The sequence below is a fragment of the Neopelma chrysocephalum genome, unplaced genomic scaffold (genome assembly GCF_003984885.1).
Source record: "Neopelma chrysocephalum unplaced genomic scaffold, ASM398488v2 Primary Assembly neopelma1_209, whole genome shotgun sequence".
Classification (NCBI taxonomy): Eukaryota; Metazoa; Chordata; class Aves; order Passeriformes; family Pipridae; genus Neopelma; species Neopelma chrysocephalum.
This window is the reverse complement of record NW_020897871.1, coordinates 959,219-972,362: the sequence shown is the minus strand read 5'-3', so window position 1 is coordinate 972,362 and position 13,144 is coordinate 959,219.

Below are 13,144 nucleotides of genomic sequence, written 5' to 3'. Positions count from 1 at the left end.
ACACCTACACAGTCAATACAAAAGAACTGTTGTCTCTCCAGATGAGAAAAGAAAGATGAGAAATGTGGGCTGGTACTTAACCCTTTTTTAGTTTGGGAGCTACTTCTCAGAAGTCTATTACAAGTGTTTGAGTGACAAGCACTTTTCAGAGGTGAGGTGGTGTAAGGACTTAAAATTATACAGCTCGATCTGCTCCATCAGTCACAGAATTTCTGCAGTGAAGAAACTCTAGATAGTACTTCAGATACCTGAAACTAAAATTAACAGGAGCTGTGCTTCATTAGTGTACCACGTTCCCTTTTGAGGTTGTAGCAAAACCTAAAGTGTGGATTTCTTTTTCCTATAAGAACAGTGAAGATGATGATCCAAAGAACTAACATGGACCATGGATGTTAGACTATTAAGAGTTCTGCCACTAAGGAAAAGCAAGATAAGCTGATGCTTCTTTTCCACTGCCCCTTAGATATTTCACATAAAATTCTGACATTTCAGTCTCCTGACATTTTGTTTGTGGGAGCTGGGGCTATTGAGCAAAATTTTTCAGACAACCAGAAAAATACGTTGATGTGAGAGGAGATAGATATTTATTTATTTATTTCCCACCCACCACAATAAAACCTGAGCATCTCACAGCCTCACTCCTACCATGCCTCCTCCCCTGAAGCTGAGTGGGGCAAAGCATCCTTTCACTAAGTGCACAATGCCTTAAGCCAACACCTCGCTTGCCAAGGGTGCTCTAGCTGGAGATCTATTGTACAGATCTCTCCAACTGGTGATTATGTAAATCTTCCAGATGGGCCCTTTAAACAGTAGATTGCTATCCTGATTCTATCTATCGTCACTAAATACTTCATAATTCTGGCTGGTTCAAGCCAAACTGCTGCAGTCTCTGCTTTTTGCACGTTTTTCTTTCTTTGCAACCCATGGTAACTGTAGTTTCATGAGAATGGGGATATCTTAGGCATGCTTTCCCCATGTACAATTTTTTTATCCTCAGTCATGCACAGCCTGAGCCTACAAACTCCACTGGCCTCAAGCAGTAAGAAACATAGTATGCTACGAAAAGGCTGCCACTAGAATTTAGTGTGCAAACAAATCGTGCTGCCAGGGTGACACACGGACTCACAGTCCACGTGTGATTTGTCTCACACAATAGATCCGCCAAACAGTTCTCAATGCCAGGTACTCCAGCTTAAGAAAAAGGAAATGTTCCTTTCCTCCCCTCTCCTTGTGGGGAAATGGAAATTAGTCACTCCCAATCCACTCACTGAACCAGGACTAATTACTACCCAGAAATGATGGTAAATCCCAACTGTGCTGGGCTGCAGTGAACTGTTTGTCTTGGGGACAATTTCAGTATCTTAGCAGCCAGTGCTGGATGCTTCACCTTAAAACTCCTGTGGAACTGGGTGGTTTCCATATAGAATGGATTCTACCTCTGATATTGTTACTACACAATCCAAACCAAAGATTCATCTTTTAGCACTTGAAAATGGTTGTTGCACCCACTGCGACTCACTGTGAAAAGGTCTTTTCTCATTGCTTGGTGGAATTGTAACAAATTTGGGTCTATGGAGGAGACCTGTAACTGAAAGGTCTCTGCCCCACCTGTTATGGGAATGTCTCTGAACTAGGATCAAGGAAGCATTCTTTTTCTTATTTAGATGGTTTTTGTCTGTTTGCAAGTCATGACTTAATCTATTGAAAAAGCAAAATGGTTGTTTTAAAAGTACAATGTCTCAATTTCTTCTCCCCTTCACCTGGAAGTGAACTTCAATTTAACATCACACTATAATATATATTCCTTTACTGAGCTTTGTTCTAGGGTACATTTTTGAAGACATTAGCATTTTTCACACCTTTTTTTACTAGAAAGGGAAAGCATGTGCATTGACTCTGGGCCACAGAAAGCTGATGTAATTTCATGGCAAGAAGACTCCTGCTGCCCTTAAGAATGTTAGTACAAGTTCTGAACTGACTTACCCTCCTCTGGAATAATTACGCATTCCACTCTGGCACATTTTATCATGCAATTCTCCTGCTTTGTAGATTACATGTCTTGAGGAGGTACAAAAGGGAAGAGCAAAGACTGTTTTATTTCTATATATGCATCTAACAAAATTATATATACACACACGCCTCAAATAGTACTTTTAAATGTAAAATTATGTGAGAATTTACAGACTTATTTAATATGTACATTAAATACAGGCATCCTTTCATGCAGCGAGGAGATGCAAGCATCTCTTGGGAGGAACACAGCAAGTATGGGGAAAATATATTGTTAAATTATAATTGAACAAGCTGAAACTTGTTAGGTTAAACAGCCCACCCTCAAACTGCAAAAAGCCAAATTTTGCCCTCAGCAACATCTGAAAAGCAAACTGCCTTCAGTGGATTTCTGTGAATTTAACTGTCTAGAGTCTCCAGCCACATCAGAATATGTCTCCCTGATCTCAGAGATTAGCAGTCCCCGGCCTAGGAAGTATTTGGATAAGAGACCACTTGGCAATTCCACACAACGTTAGGCGTTAGCACAGTTAGCTGAGAGCTTGGATGTGAGGGCTGTTCACAACATCAGACCTACAGATATAGTAAATCAACCTAGCAGAGATTTTAGGATGAGTTCATTAGCCTGCCTCTCTGACTATAGCAAAAGCCTAAAATTGGTTAACAGCCCCCCCAAACCCAAACAAAAAAAAACAAACAAAAGCTGTCCCCACTCCCACCCTCCAAAAAAAACCCAACCAAAACAGACAAACAAGAAAAAAAAATAAAAAAAAAAGGCAGAAAACAAACAAACAAGAAAACAAAAAACCAAACTGGAGGCTTAGCTGACCTGAGTTCTCTTTATAAATAGCAGATAATAAAAACTGGTTGAATGAAAAGACTGAATTCAATTTGAATTCCATTCTGAAAAATGGGAATTAAAGTATAACTATGTCCAAGAATGACTACAGAGCAGGTCAGTTTTTAGACTGAAGACATAAAAATGGATGTTGCTGGAGTCAGCAGAAGCACACTGGGAAATGGAGCTGCTGGATAAAGTTACTTGGACACTTGTTCTTCAGGACAAAGCCAGGAAGAGGAATTTTGCTATCCCTACAGTAACTCTTTTCAGAGGTGTTTTGGTCCATCTTTTTGAGGTGTAGATATTTCAAATCAACATTTTCTGACCTTCAGTATGTCATGCAAAGAACTTAGAGGAAAGGGAGCAGGTGCACTGACCAGTTCTGAACTCCAGGTAGTGACCCATAAAGGACTCGGTGTTTCATTTGGAACACTCCTGAAGCATTAATTCCACTATTAAAACTTTCTACAAAAACACAGACCATTCCACACTAAAAATTTCTGAGGACTGGTCAGTCATACTGAGCTGCAAAGCCCCTGTGTTCCTCTGGGATGTGGGGTGAGACACGGGTGATGTGTATGGAAAATCTGCACCCAAAAAGGTTAGAAAAAGGCCCACAGATGTTTTCAATTTCCATCTAATTCTGAAATTCAGATAAACCAACAAGTCAATAGCAGAGGGGACAACTTGGACTCCTGTTCCTACCTGTGTATCTGAACTGCTGTGTTTATAACTTACAATCCTTCCCACTCCCTACACACAAGTTCTCCTCATTTGTTGCTTTCTTCCCGATCGAACCAAAACTCAGGTTTCTATGGATGGTCAGATTTATGATGGGGTGTGGGAAGAGAGGAACATATAGGGGTAACACAGAGATCATAGTCACAAAATATGGATAGTTACAAAATACAGATCATTATTTTCGTGCTTTTTCTCCCCATTAACCCACTAAAGACCTCATTGTGATAAACATTTTTAAAAAGCCAAAATTTACATTAAACTGGAAAATAGTGTGTTAAGTTGCTAAACAGTAGTGATGGGTTTTGTGCTCCTTCACACATATGGCTAACTGAGAATGTGTAGCAAGTTCAAGCTTGAAATGAACTTTTTTTTAGGCAACCAGTACATAACACTAAACATGATTTAATAATGGAAAGACTGGCACAGCCTTAAAGGAATATCATCAAGTAGGCAAGGTATGCTTGTGACTTATTATAAAACAGTTAAATCAAGTCGGAAGCATAATCCAGATTCTTTACATAATTATGGCAGACGGGTGTGGAAGAAGGAGGATCAATTTTTTTTTAAACTGTAGAGCTTTTAACAGTAAAACAAGCAATACACTGATCTCTCATTTCTCTCAACTCTCTTGAAAATGCCTGTAGCTTTTCATTTACATTAGTCAACTTAAATGCCAGTTTAACATTTTGCTAACATTGAGCTTATTCTTTTGATGCAGAGGTCAGAACAATTTTTATCACAATTATTACCAGGTCAAGTTTAACCTTCTTCGGACAGTTTTGTCTCTCCTGAATCAAGCTGATCACAAAGTAAACAAAACAACATTGCTGGTCCTCATTCCATTGGTAACAAAACATTATTAACTTAGTCACAAAGAGAAATTACTTAATTAAAATGATACAATCTGATGTTATGTACAAAATCAGAAAAGTGACGGAAAATGGAGAATTTGTTGTTTTACACTCAGTTAAAGTTTAAATAATTTCTGCTACAATTAAAAAGAGATAATTTTGTGCTGTTTGCCACAATAAAGACTTTCAACTAGTGTTAAGAATTACATACACATCAAAATATTAGAATAGTTTTCCATTCTTAGAAGTGATTTTGCCCTGAATTTCTGTGCACAAGCCACCTTACAGTTCCACGGCAAAAGACAGAAATTTCCTTAGATATCTGTCATTCAAATTTTAAACCTTCATTCTTAGAGATTGGGATTAGAAAACAAGAATGTGATTTGTACACGCTGGGTTAGGTCTGAGGAATCGGGAGTCCTTCAGCAAAGCTATTGAAATAAGAGGTGTGTCTGTGATTACCCAGAGATCTTCCGGTGATAAAAGGAGAATTGCATCAGCTTTTGGCTCGGGGTGTCCGGGTGACTCAGCAATCCAGAGGAATGTGTTTCCATTTGCTTTCCGGTTGGAAGATGGGAAACCTTCACTAACACTTTCTCTTAAAAAGCCATGAAAGAGGCAAAATGGGCACGTTTTACTTCTCAGCAACAGGTTGCCAGTGTTGAGCCCCACGATCCCACTGATCCCATCACAATTCCTGTGCTTTTTCTGCAGCAGCACCAAGAAATTTGTTTCCTGTGAGTTACCAGCTCATTGCTGCAAGTTAGTACAACACACAGAACAGGAAATTCTAATTCAGAACTAAAATTTAATTGTGAGAGCAAACATTCCTGGTAATTCTGATGACTAATTAGCAATTTATTTTTTTTTAAATTGTTATTTTGGCCTTCCAAACCAGAATTTTCTCCATTCTGTAGAAGTCCAAAGAGAAAAGTAGAACATTTCAGGAAATTCTCACTAATCAGGACTCTCTATTTTGGGTACTACACCAAAGTACCATGGTTATCAAATTTGACTACATAAAATATGTTTTTCTTGACATCCTCTCATATTGCCATTAGTCAGAGATGGAATACTGAATTATAGTGACCATTGGATGGGCCTAGCAGGACAGTTCTTGGGGTCTTTCTCTTCTTCCCCCTAAGCAAGGAGTTTGCACCTGTTACTTTAAGCCAGCCTGAGTTAAAGTTACTGTGGCAGGGTTGCCAGAATTTCTCCTGCAGCAGGATTGTAGCCGTGCCAGTTACCTGGGGAAGGTGAATGTTTCTGTTTCTTTCCTCACCAGAAAGACTTGTGAAAACTGAGTGAATATACCTGGATATTTGTATTAAGTCTCCACAGAATCAGCCAGTTTGTATCAGAAATAGTAGATTCAGGAACATTTATAGTTGTTTCTGGACACTGCTGCTGTTTGGTCTGTCCCTGAGTACCAGAGCCAACACAACTGCAGGCAGTTCATACCTGCACCTGGCCTTTATCTGCGTTTCTGTCTCACCACTCAGCATCAGCTCAGCTTGGCACCTCTGCTCTCAGAACTGCAGCCCCCTCTGACTAAAACTGAGCCCGTCACACCTTACTTTCCATTCTGTCCCTGCTTTCTAATATTTAAATCACTTCCTTGACCACTGGCAGGAAGCAATAACAGTCTGTGCATACTTCAACAATATATCACCAGACCTTAACTAAATTTCGTCATCAGAGAGTGATAGACCAGACATTTCCTTTGGGCTATGTAATGCTTAAACAGTGGTCTTCAAGCACTGGAAAAATCTAAGAGCTGCATTTCCAGTTAGCCTCGTTCTTAGAACAGGACTCTGAAAAATCCTGAACAATTACAAACACATGGGAATAAAATTGATGCAGACAAGAAAAAAAAGCATTCATTTAAACCAATCAATCATTGTCACATATTGTACTGTGTTCCGGAAAGTCTGTTCATTCTCCCAAAATAAGAACTTGCATATTCTAGGTCATATTCATGAAGTTTAGGAGGAACTTTCAAACAATTTTTGTAGTCTGCCGTTTCCTTTGCTTCGAGTTCAGTGAGTCTGAAAAAGGCGATGAAATAATGATGAAGTCAAGAGTAACTTTCGTGCCCAGTTTGCACAATACACTTCTGAAATACAATCCATCATCTAATCTAGAAAACTATCTTAATGCCAGCTGTGGTTTTCAGCAACATGCCCTTTTGAATCAGCATCCAAAGTGATTCAACAGCACAATTGATCAAAACCCAAAGTCACTGAGCTTCTGACACACACACAAAAGACCAAGTGGTTTTCTGCTTATTTAGCTGATCTTTCTGCACCAACGCTGAAAGTTGTTTTACAATAATTTAATTAATTCGTCATTTTTGTAGGAGTCGGTCACTTTTTTGGAACAGAGTGGGCTTTGAGGAGACTGTTTTCTCTCTGAAGTATTGGCACCCAATCTGCTGCTAAGGTAAGCATTTTCTGTTCACGAAACCCACACCAAAAGGAGTCCAGTGCATTTACAAGCCAATTACACTTACTTTAGTATCAATGAAGGCTAAAAATCATGTGTGTTCTATAAGGAGGATCCAAGCCAGAAAAGTCCATAATGTTGCAAAATTGATTGCTGCCCAGCACAAGGATCACTCACATTTTAAACAAATGGAAGGGTGGGTTACTCTGTGTGTCAGTATATACCTCATGGAGGAAATACCTTTTCTAAATGCAAACACTGTGTTCCATAGTTTCCAAGACACCGATGAAAATTTTGGGACTAAAGAGTGGTTGAAACACGCTACTTAAAAAACCCCAGAAGCCTCTTTTCTGTCCAAAACATCAGCTATCTTCTCAAAGAGTTGTTTTACCAAAAAATCCTGCAAAGCAAGACAACTGCCAGCTCTGAGCAGTTATGCTGCCTTACAGGAAAAGTGGCACTGGGGTGAGCAGCATTCCAGAACACTGGTGTTCTTGTTCTGTTCTGAAAGACAGAAACCTCGGGAACCAAACGTTGGTTGGCAGCGGGCGAGAGGCTGCAGGGCCCTTCCAAGGAGAACACTGGAGAGCAGGAGGTGAACTGTTCCCTGGCAGAGCCCTTAGGGAATTGCACTTGCACCAGGTCCCTGTGTGGCATCCTCCATTTAGAGAACAGCATGGGGGCCCAAGTGTTAGCAAGGCTTCTGGGGGAGGAAGAGGATTTTCCCAAGAGTAAATTAAAAAAAATCACTTATATATTTAATATTTCATATAAATTATTTATTAATATGGAATATCCACTATATAATATTCAATTATTAATGCCATCCTTAGTATATTTAATATTCTGTATATTTACTATTTCTATATTTGATGTTATTTATATATAATAATAAAATAAAAAATTAAACATTCAGTATGCTCTCTCAGCAAAGAAACATTTTTTAGCCTTATGTATGTACTTTAACTAATTCTGTACATCTTACTCCAAAGACTTGCTTTTCAGTTACCAAGAGGAAAGAGGGTTCACATCAGCCTTTTGCCTCCCAATGCACACAATATATGTAACTCATATGTGATTGCACTCAGTGACCTGTGCTATTTCTTACTCTGAGCACATCAGCTTTTGTAACAGTGTACAGAAAACACATGCCAAAAACTCACTTCAGCATAAAAGGCCCACCCTCTCTCTTCTCTGCAGCAAACTTGGTTAGAAAGGATTTTCCAAGTCTATTGCTGGTACTCTGAAGATACTCTGTAGCTGTCCTTTGGCTTCCTGATATTAATATAATTACCACATAATTGGAAAGGAAAACTCACTGTGAAAATTTCTGTAAAAATACTGAATTACAGTATTATCAAAAACAAAAGCAAAAAGAGGATTAATAGGATGCATTAATTAACTCGTCTACTATCTTATCCCCTCTGCAATGCCCAGAGATCCTGAAGGTAGCACTGCTGGTGTGCTAATTCCTGATTTGTCACCCTACGACTGTTTCAGTCATGACACGGTTGGCTGAGCTGCTGTTAAACCATCATTCACGTGGTAGAAGCTCCTTGCCTTTACATTAATCACCAAATTCTGGGGCATTCCACCAGCTCAACAACTGCTACCACACCCGGCTCCACCAACGTCAGCAAACATCCATTACAATTTCTGTGTGATGCAAACACCGAGATCAACCTTATTGATTTTGTGAAGCAGGGAATTCATTTGGGACTATTTGTAAGAGTTTTACACCTTTACAACTATGTTTTGAATTTGAACCTGTATTGTCTGTTAGAGTAACTGCTTGTCATTATGGCAAAACGTAAAATATTAAAGAAAAGGTCAAATAGACGCTTTTTAGAAGATCAGCACTGTGGGTACACGGAACAAATCTCGATGAGGAAGCCTTCAGTTCTCTTTCAGTTTTGAAATACAGTTTCCTCTGAATACCACAGAGCCACTGCTGTTAAATTTGTTTAAGTTAGTCCAGTTTTCACACTGGAAACCGAAGCCGTTCATCAGTTTGGAAGAAGGAGCTGGTGTGCCAGGAATTATTCCCTGGATCAGCGCGGAGGAAGGACCGTCCCGAGGTGTTTTGCTGGGAATGGCCGGCATTCCCACCGCTCCAGCATTGCCACCGCTCCCGCATTCCCACCGCTCCCGCATTCCCACCGCTCCAGCATTCCCACTGCTCCAGCATTCCCACCGCTCCCGCATTCCCACCGTTCCCGTATTCCCACCGTTCCCTTGGCGCCCAGCAGGGGGCGGTGGCGCCATCCCGGCTCGGTCCCGCATCCAACCCGGACCCATCCGGGATCCTACCGATCCCACACGGGATATCCCGCCGATCCCACCCGGGATCTCGCCGATCCCACCCGGGACCCCACCGATCCCACCCAGGGTCCCGCCGATCCCGCTGGAGCCCCAATGCCTCGTCCAGACAGTGAGAAACCACATGAACGAGGTTTGCAAAAAGAGAAAATAATGAGTGACGGAGAGAGAGCGGGCTACAAGTACCTGAATGACTTACAAAAATACTGCCGAATCATGCACTGTGTTTTACCTTTGATAAAAAATCCTTTTGAACATGACTGCGCATTCAAAAAGCCTTCTGTAAAGGGAAGACCTTAGACAGAACTCAAAAAAAGAAAAAGTACCCCTACAATTAAAAATTAAAAATGTCACGTGAAGTTCTTTGGCTGAGTACACTTTCTTCTTTATTGCAGCTGCAGGAAGGAGGCTTTTGGGGTTGTTCCTCAGGCCCCAACCCAAGTGCACACACACACAGCCTCAGTGCCAAGTCCCCCAGTTGACAACAGGGAGATGGGAGGGAAACAAGGGAACAGAAAAAGAGAAACAGGATTTGTGTTTTTTCCATCCATGGGCTCTGAAACAGATCTTGGCTACGCTACCTATAGGAGAGTTACAATTGCAGTTCAACTGATCCCATTAGAGCATCCCAGCTAAAAGAAACAAAGCACATTTTTGTAAACTTTTACCCTGTAGTTTCCTACATAGATTCCCTGCTTTAAAAGGATATACACCTTCAGCACTGAGCCTTGTTAGGGGAATAACTCACCCCTGGGATGCAAGACAATTCAGACCACGTATGCTAGAACAGTCCTGGGATTATCTTATAAACACACAAAAATACTCCTGCCAAGTGACACATTGGGCTGATTTATTTTCTATGTGTTTTCAGATGCCACTGCAGCACTGCTCATTAGGGACTGGGCTTAAACAGAGAGTGCCTCAGTAATGCACACTTTGTATTCTAATTGCAGATTCAGATTTGGGTTCTTTTGGGCGTATAGAGCTTAAACGTCATTTTATGTTTTCCTACCCTTTTTAAAACCAAACTCTAGCTGCATACATATAGCAATAAAAATTTTTGATTTCCCACATGTCTTAAAAAGACCAGCATAGTCCAGCAAATCCCAGAAAGTGCAGTAGAAAGTGTTAAGAAGAAACTGATTTGCTCTGTCCTGAAGAGCTAAAACGCTCACCTTCTGTATTTCAATATACACTGGGGCATCAGAAAGCTCATCTGGAATTTGCAGCACAAAACAGCAACTGCATTTAAAGCCACCGGTGCTTAAAAGAATAAAATAGTAGGATTTATCTCTAATATTTTTTCCCAAAAGTTCATATAAGGTAATTAAGATAAAAATATTTGATTTCAAACTCTAATATTCCTTCCCCTCCTCCTTCAAACAGGAGTAAAAGTGATCATCATGGGCTGAAAAGCAGTTTGATCTTTGTTACATTGGGACTATGGAATCTAAGCAACTATTTTACAAGGCATTGTAATTGTTTGTACTTGCAAAACTGGATTAAGAAATCACTGCTATTCTTAAAACACATTTATCACATACATACAAAAGTCAGCATATTTCTCCTTCGAGCAGAGCCCTCAGCCAACCAGAGTGAATTCCCGTGTTCCGCCCACGCTCGTTCTCTCATCCTCCCCTTCCCCAGAGCAATCCCTGCATCTGGCCAGGACAATGTGCAGAAGTCTCCCCCGTGCCTCACCAGGGCACACCTGCCCCAGGGGTGACCCGTGTGTGCCTCACCTACACTCTCCTCGTGTTGCCACCGTTCCCAGCACCCTCGGTGTGGTTACAGACATTAGAAGTTCAGAATAAAGAAGGTGAGATTATGATTTAAGTCACAAGCCCTGTCCTATTCAAAAGGCACTGGGAATTAAAGTAGTGGCATTGCAGTCCCTCACAGGGTATCTGAGATGAGGAAAAAAATGAGTACAGAGGGTTTCATTGGACCTCTAGAATTTATAACTTTGGGCCTTTACTGAACTTTTCAACGTTTTGTGAAACACTTTTCCTTGTTATTTAAATTCATTTGTTCTTTGACTGCAGCTTAATTTAAAAAACATGTCTTTTGAGCTGAGTGCGAGTCTGACTAATTCTGTTGTAAATGCTGCTGAAGATGAACAAAACCAACACTATAATTGACAAAAAAATGAAAAAGGTCTCATACATGCACAACAGCCACACTCAGGCTACTGCCCGATTTATAAGACCACAGCTCTTGTTTTGTTAACTGACCCAAAATCAACACCCTTACTGCTAAAATCTGTACCAGATACAGGGAAATCTTAATGACTAAGAATCCAGAAGCTGAAGTTTCTCTACTCATCTGTTTTCTCTTCCTATTTCTTTCTTTGTTATATGTTTGGCTCCTCTGTTTCCCTTTCCCAGTAAAGTATCCTCATTAGGTGTAATCCCTTTCCTGACACACTCTCCCTTCCAGTATAAACCAAAGAGCATTCCCAGACCGTTATCTCTGACCTGTTGCTTCTAAAAGGAGTTATGGGTGGTCTCCAGGCTCCAGCTCTGTGGCAGGTATGCCATTCTTTCTCCACTTTCCAGGAAAAATGAGAAAAAAGTAGCATGGACATCCTCCTTGCTTCTTACCTCAATCCCTCTGTCCTTCTCCCATACGAGAAAAGAATTCTTGGGAACCAGATCAAGCGGCTCCTCTGATGAGAGATAGTCCTTTAAATTCTGATTCATTCTCTGGCTGTTCCTACACTTCCAGAATCATCTCATGGGTATTCATGGCATCACAGTTTATTTCTCGTACTAGAATTTCTCTCATTGCTGGTAAATCAGCAGTGTGATACACCACCTATGAACAAGATGTCCTCGTATTTTTCATAGGCACTCATGGCACCCTCAATTTTAAATGGCATTTCTTATTACCTATGGTCTATGGCAGGTTGGTAATTGAGACGTCCATAGTTTCCTTTCTCCTTAAATGTTTGAATGCTATCCTTCTTTCCTCTCTCTATACAGTCTTCTTTAACAACTAAAGTCATTCTAGGCTCCCCCTGTCCAAGAAAAATGCATTTTCTCAAATGAAACTTCATTTGAGTGATCAGAGTCAAAAAGTGTTGTTATGCCCCCCTTGCTGGCAAGGAGTGCTGTGCAGCCTTACCTATATTCTACCCCTGCCAAAGAAGGAAGTCTATTTTTTTTCCCTCTTGGCAACTCTTTTGGAGGTGCACTATTGTGTTCTCAGAGTCCTCGTTCTCAAAGGCTATTGTGAAAACTGTAGTAAACAGAACTTTCAGCATCAGGATACAAGAAACAGGATCCAAGGCTGAAACTATTTGCCAAGAGTGGATGTGACCGCTGCCCCATTCAGTGCTGGATGGTACAACAGTTCATCTCAGCTGCTCGATATAGCACATTCTGTAATGAGGAGGACAAAGGTGGCAATTACTGAGAAACCACGTTGCTGGAGAAAACAGCATCAGGATGTACAAAAAATTTCCTTTCCATCAGGCAACTAAACAACAATTACAGATAGTGGGCTACAGCCTCCATTTGTGTCAGCAGATTTCCACGTACTGTTGTGGAGCTCCGTGATTACGACAACGGAGCTGATGACAACTGAGAATTTGGCCCACGGATTGAAAATGAAATACTCAGAGTATTTCAATTAGTTTCTCTGCTGTTTGGCAGAATATGTGATGTCAGACATGCCAAATGGTTCACATTTATATAAAACTAGATAAGAACCAGAAAGTGGTAAATCTAAACATTTAGGAAGTGGAGATTAAATATGGAATTTCTCAGAAATAAACTGTAATGCAGAAGTAGTGCTGCATAGGGAATAAAATACTGAGAACAGCTATGGAGATAGTGATGTGCTTTCTTCTAGATTATGGAAGGAATAAAGGAAATGTGCAGGGAAGAAACACCAGATGATAAACCTAATGTTAAGAGAAAGATTACAAGGATTT